At 48.0% G+C, this 6,903-nt stretch overlaps 1 pseudogene; it reads left to right on the top strand.

Moving 5' to 3' along the window:
* LOC108634070 lies at window positions 282-5,359 on the top strand (annotated as a pseudogene).

Genomic DNA, 6,903 nt, shown 5'->3' on the forward strand with positions numbered 1-6,903 from the left:
CAAAGGCAAGTTATAGTGGTTTACCTTTTTATTTCACGATAATAATATAGTGTATTCATTAAAAAAGGGCGGAGTTGGATCTGGTGAAGTTGAGAAACCTTGGGTCTAGAAAGACTTCCCACAGCTGGTGGGTTAAAGAGTTAGGAGACGCTCTTCCCACCCTTAACTTATTCCCAGTGTCTGTCCTAGACTGAGTTTGGCACTGTACCCAGACAAGCACCACATTCAAAGAGAACGATTATTTTTTTAGTAAGAATTGATGATGGTCTTGGAACCCCACCATGACCACCACGCTGTTCCTCATTCTTGCAGCTTTTGTACGTCTAGTAGCTCAGTCGGTAAAGAATCTGCCTGCAACACAGGAGACCTAGGCTCAGTTCCTGGGTCGGGAAGATTCCCTGCAGAAGGAAATGACAATCCACTCCAGTATTCTTGCCTGGAAAAAATCCCACGGACAGAGGAGACTGGTGGGCTACAGTCCATGGGGTTGCAAAAGTCGGACACAACTTAGCAATTAAACCACCACGGTGGGAGAAGAGCCAGAGGAGGAACAGTGCCCCAAGAAGTCCGTCTTAGAACACCAAGCAGAAGCCGGGCGCCATGTGAGCGCAGAGAGACACGCAGGCGCAGGGGCTGGGACCAGCCGTGTTCTCAGTATCGTGGTTTAGCAGCGGTTGGTCACTTCTGACTACAGAGAGAAGGCGGTGAGGAGTTTCTGGGAGTGAACATGTCGACTGCGCGTAGAAGTTTCTCCTGGGCACCTTGTGTTGATTTTCTCATGGGATTCTCACACCTATAAAGCAGGAGTCACCTTTCTCTTTCTCTGGGTAAAAAATAAGAGCAGTTCTTTTGAATCAGGCAGACAGGGATTGCATCCTGGCTCTGTGGGTGAAACAGCCGTGCCCTCAGCTGAATCAGCCACCTTCCCCGAGACACGGGCTTTGTCCACTCACCGAGCTGTCTCCCATCTCAGACTGGATAACACAGGTGAGAGCTTTTACTCCATGAAGTGAATATATGTAATATCACCAGTCATTGATAAATATTTAAAACGCAGCTTGAAAAAAAGTCAAAGTGTTACTTGCTCAGTCGTTGTCCAACTCCTTGAGACCCCATGGACTGTAGCCTGCCAGGCTCCTTTGTCTATGGGATTTCCCAGGCAAGAATGCTGGAGTAGGTTGTCGTGCCCTCCTCCAGGGGTTCTTCCCGACCCAGGGATTGAACTCGGGTCTTCTGCAGCTGCTGGATTCTTTACTGCTGAGCCGCTGGGGAAGTCCATAGAGTGATGTATATATGATGTATATCTCATAAAATGCAGTATAAATGTGTGTTCACTATCATGTAAGCAGCACTAATTTCTCTATGAAAAAGTCAATGTTACTCAGTTGAGTCCAGCTCTTTGCAACCCCATGGACTGTAGCCTGCCAGGCTTCTCTGACCGTGAGAATTCTCCAGGTAAGAATACTGAAGTGGGTTGCCGTGCCCTTTTCCAGGTGATCTTCCCAACCCAGGAATCGAACCGGGGTCTCCTGCATAGCAGGTGGATTCTTTACCATCTGAGGGAAACCCAAAACATGGCTTGCTAGAAGTCTCACAAGGGAGTCATGGCTTCTGCGAGCAGAGCCCCTGGCTTCAGAAAGGAAAGAAAGCCTTCAGTCGGAAGCGACATGGGGCAAACCCCAGTCCTGTCCTCTTCCTGGCCCCGTTCTTCACCAACACAACCTAGACGTGAAAATAAACACTCCTTGCTCAGTAGAACCTCACCCTGGCTGAGGAGAAAGCCTGCTGCCAATCAGCATCTTAACACTCCAGGCTTAGCTACACTTGGGGGGCCTGGTGTCCCCTGCCTGTGGAGCCAACCAGCTCTGATTAGGTGTTCCTGATGGGGAGAGAGCGTGCCCGCAGTGGAGAACTGTTCAGAGTCTGCTCGGGCCTCCGCTCCCTCTGGCTCTGCCTGCTTCCCAGAGCACTCTCTGGTGTCTCCAGGCCCCTGCTCACTCTCCACTGGCTCAGGCCACTCTTCCCTCTGTGCCCTCAGAGCCTTCTCTTCATCACCGCACTCGCTCCACAGTGAATTCTTCTCTCCTACAAAACTAGCCCTTAACCAGGCCCTCAGACTTTCACATTGGCCCTCTGAGTTCGCTGATAAAGGCACTAACTCTAGGCACACGTATCTGCTGCAGGACTTGCGTCATTATATGTGAACCAGATTTCAGCTTAGGCTCGTCCGCCACTGGCACCTTTGGGCAGTGCACAGCTTGCACAGCTGTACGGGGAAGCCCTGGCGTCAGCTGCTGTGCTCTCCCCACTGCCTGATTCAGCCTGATCTCAGTGAACATTTATCGATTGAATACGTGCATAAATTGATGACCTACTGAGTAACACGACTAGGTGTGCCAGTCCACTCACTCTCACAAGCACGGTTTTGAACCCACTCTACTCTCCTCAGATCGCCTCACTCAGGAAGTGATCTTGCTTCTACCATACAGAGACACAGAAATGGGGACAGCGACGGCCACCTCTTATTCCCAGCACCAAATGAAAGCCTGTCTTTTCCTTTCTCGTCCTCTCATTATGGCAGGGATGACAACCCTCCCATGAAAGCGCAGTCCTTCAATCCTGCCTTGAATCTTGGCCAAGAGCCCTTCAGAGGAACATAAATCTTCTCTCTCCTGTTCTCACCTTTGGCTCCTGGATCTTTCCTATTGATTTCATAACGCACACAAGTAATTTCCAATAAGAACAAAACAACAGGCACACACACATACCTTTGCTACATTATCTCCACTCACAGTCTCACAAGTCAAACGGTTGGGTCACATTCTATACGCCGGCTGCCAGGAGCCCACCCACGTACAGTGACAGAAAGTTCGGGATCTGAGCGTGGCTCTTGGACTGGGAAGTACCTCCAAAGCAACTACTTTGCAGAGTAAAATCCAAGTTCCTTAGTTTGGAGTAGGAAGCCTAGCATGATCTGATTCTATTCTATTTTTCCATTTTCTCTCCTGCCTCCCTTCCCCATACACATACTCACGCCCCATAACCAATGTACCACTATAGCTGGCCTCTCTATGACTACAAGTCTCTATAGGTGCTGTTCACATTCTAGAATATTCTTCCTCCTTTCCTACCCGAACAGTCTCAAGAGACTAACTCAGATGTCATATCTTCTTGAGTGGGAAATAAACTGGATTTTAAGTTTCATTTCACTGAATTTTATCCTCAGTTGTCATTGTGCTCATACTTTATCATTTCTCCTGGGCAGAAATAGGTATGTCTCACGAATATGGACGGAGGAGCCTGGTGGGCTACAGTCCATGGGGTCGCAAAGAGTCGGACACGACTGAGCGGCTTCACTTCACTTCTTCACGAACATGAAACATGCATGGTAAACTGCTATTAGTCACCACAAATTCCCATGAACTAGCATTCCTAAACCCTGGCAGTACAATTACTATTGACAGCAAAGTAGAACATACATAAATTGTTTCAAGAACCCATTTAGGTTGGGGGCTTCCCTGACAATTCAGTAGTTAAGACTCTGAGCTTCCAGCGCAGGGACCACAGGTTCCATTCCTGGTCAGGGAACTAAGACACCACACGCTGCAGAGCTCTGCTGAAAAAATGTTTTTTTTAAGTTTAAAGAAAAGTAAAGTTAGGTTATATGAAAAAAGAGATGCTTTTGACCAGACTGGTAGTTGCACGTTATTGCTAGCTGGGCATGCTGCTGCCTAGTTAAAGACTACATTTCCTAGCCTTCCTTGCAGCTAGATGTGGCCACAGGACTAGGTCCCTGCCCCGGAATGTGAGTAAAAGGGTAGGTGCAACTTCTGTGTTTGCTGCTTGAAAGGAAATTGCCTACCCTCCTCTTTTTCTCTTTTCCTTTCTTAGGTTGAAGCATGGATATGGTTATGACCCAGCAGTGACTGTGCAGTTAAGGATAATATCCTTACCAGTCCATCCTAAAGGAAATCAGTCCTGAACATTCATTGGAAGGACTGATGTTGAAGCTGAAACTGCAATACTTTGGCCACCTGATGCGAAGAACTGACTCATTTGAAAAGACCCTGATGCTGGGAAAGATTGAAGGGGGAGGAGAAGGGGATGACAGAGGTTGAGATGGCTGGATGGCATCACCGACTCAATGGACACGAGTTTGAGTAAACCCCGGTAGTTGGTGATGGAGAGGGAGGCCTGGCGTGCTGCAGTCCATGGGGTCGCAAAGAGTTGGACACAACTGAGCGACTGAACTGAACTAAGGATAATATCCTACAGATGATGACACACAACAGGATGAGAAGAAGCCAGAACCCCAGCTGACCCACCAAGCTGGACCACTCTGGTCTCTGGTGTGAGAAATAAATTAATTTAAGCCACTATGTATGTGTGTGTAGATAGATGTCTCTTTAACATAGCAGCTTAACCCTACATTGCTTTCTGAGGTGGAGTAGGCAGAGAGCTTCTCCAAAGCAGAGATGAAATCTCTGTCATCTTTTTATCTCCAGCCCCCAGCAAAGCACCTGATTTAAAAAAAAAAAAAAAAAAAAAAAAAAATTCAATAAGCCTTTCCTGATTGATTGAATGGATGCCTGAACTGGTAAGAACTAAGGCCATAAAAAGTGAATTGGATTAAATCTGAAGGGCCTGGGATGTCCTGGTTAGGAATTTGGACTTTACACGGCCCACATTAAGGGTCCATGGAAAGTTTTCAGAGAAAAAGAATTTCACGTGTTCTGGCGTCTCAGAATCGTGTTAGCTGGCGACACCTGCTGGCCACTTGGAACCCCGCAGCCTAGCGCAGGCTGCGACTCCAGGGAAGAATAGATGAAGTTGTTAAACACTGTTTAAAGTTACAAATGGGAAGACGACGACCTTGTGATAAATAAGAAAATTTGGGAACTACTCTGGGCCAGTCATTGTGATGGGTGCTGTAGGAGGGAGGCAGCCAACTTTAGACATGGTTCTTGGTGTGGAAATTTTAGGTGCATTTTTTTTTTTTAAACGTTTCTGTCCTTTACTCTCGATAAGCTTCTAAAAAATACCTGTTCAACAGCTGGTCCAACTGACACAACAGCTGGCCCAGACAGGGTGACACCTGAAGAGTCTGATGGCCCAGCTGGACCCCTTCTTTGAGCGGTGACTCGCCTGGCTGGAGCCCAACAGGAGCTTTTCTGCACATAAAACTACAAGATCATCTACCAGCTGCAAGACAGCAAGCCACACAAGGGTGGAGGTTCTGCACTCAGAGGCCAGCATACCATTTCCTGAGGACCTGTGTATAGAGGAAGAGGCTGGTGACAGTCAGGCCTGGGAGGAGCCCCTAATCGGAGGCAGGGACAAGGAACCTCGCTACCCCTAGAGAAATGGAGAAGGGGTTACAGAGAAGATGCAGCTGGGTGCCCAGTCACAGCCCCCGCTGGGAAGGAAGGACAACACCCGACTTCTTGGTAAAATGGTCTGTTATTGTCGGGGCGGGGAAGCCTCTTGTGCCCTTTCCTGCCTCTTGTCTTTCTTTCTTGTCTATTTGCATGGGCTTACACTTTTCTCGGAGCTTCCCTGGTGTCTCAGAGGTTAAAACGTCTGCCTGCAATGCAGGAGACCTGGGTTTGAAACCTGGGTCAGGAAGATCCCCTGGAGAAGGACATGGCAACCCACTCCAGTATTCTTGCCTGGAGAATGCCATGGACAGAGGAGCCTGGAGGGCTACAGTAAATGGGATTGCAGAGTCGGACACGACTGAGCGACTAACACACACACACACACACACACACACACACACGCGTGCGCGCACTTTTCTCATTTCTATTAAAGGAGTAAGTTATTTGAGCCAGCTTGTGATTTTGATTAAAACAAAACAAGGAACCACAACCAAACCAAACAAAAAGCCCACAGTGTCATAAGAGATTAGCCGTTTTCTCAGATGAGACAGTACTCTGAGGTCTTTGGCTGGACACACAGGGGAGATTTTTCTCAATTTTGTTTTGAGAGAAGATGTTCTATTCCTAAAAACCAGTCTGATCACCCCTAAGGACGCCGTGTAGCCCCTGCAATGGTCCTTTGCCCTTTAACTTCTGCCTCCAGGAAGGACACTCAGAGAAACTTTCTGATCCCTTTTAGCAACGGGATAAGACCGTGTACTTCTCTGTGACAATATACCTGAGTTTTAAAAGTCTTTTCAATTTCATGTTTTTGTAAGCCATCACAGATTTCTAATACAACATATGACTAAACTTAAGATGAATGCCCAGATAAAAAGTGCTTCGGGAATCACAGGAAGGGAGATGGATGTAAGATGATGAGGCCTTTAGGAGAGGGTCTGTGCGTGGAGGAGAGCGGGCATTTGGTTAAGCCTTGGAGGGAAAACGGTTTATAGTAGGCTCCATTCCTATCCCTTCTCCCACCCTTTCCTTAAAACTCTTCTCCTGGCCTCTGCAAATGACAAAAGAACTCATTTTTGAGATGATTTTTAAAACCCTTGATGAACTGGTAACTGGCCACCCCCACTCCCCATGCAAGTCTGTCTAATCAGGCACCAGCGTTCCCTCCACCAGTCTCCATCGGAAAGCCCAGCTGCGTGAGTGTCTAAACTAAAGGGACTCAGCACTGCTGGAAGCAGGAGTCCCTGCCTGGACTGTGCAGAGTTGGCTTTTTTGGGGGGAGGGGGAGTATGGGGTGGGAGGATTCCTACAATGAATTAAATTACAAATAGCAGGCAGCTGCAGCAGGAAGGGGCCTGAGTTTTCTGCCAAAGGATTGTAACCTGTTTTGATGGCTACTCATCCCTTGTGCATGGAAAAGTTGCTTTTCTGAGTCCTTGTTCCCAGCTGCTGGCCCTCGCTCACCAGGCCAGGCCTCCAGACCTGGGCAGGAAGTGAAGCTAGGATGAAGGCTTCCCAGTCAATG

Source organism: Capra hircus, chromosome 27, assembly GCF_001704415.2.
Source record: "Capra hircus breed San Clemente chromosome 27, ASM170441v1, whole genome shotgun sequence".
Classification (NCBI taxonomy): domain Eukaryota; kingdom Metazoa; phylum Chordata; class Mammalia; order Artiodactyla; family Bovidae; genus Capra; species Capra hircus.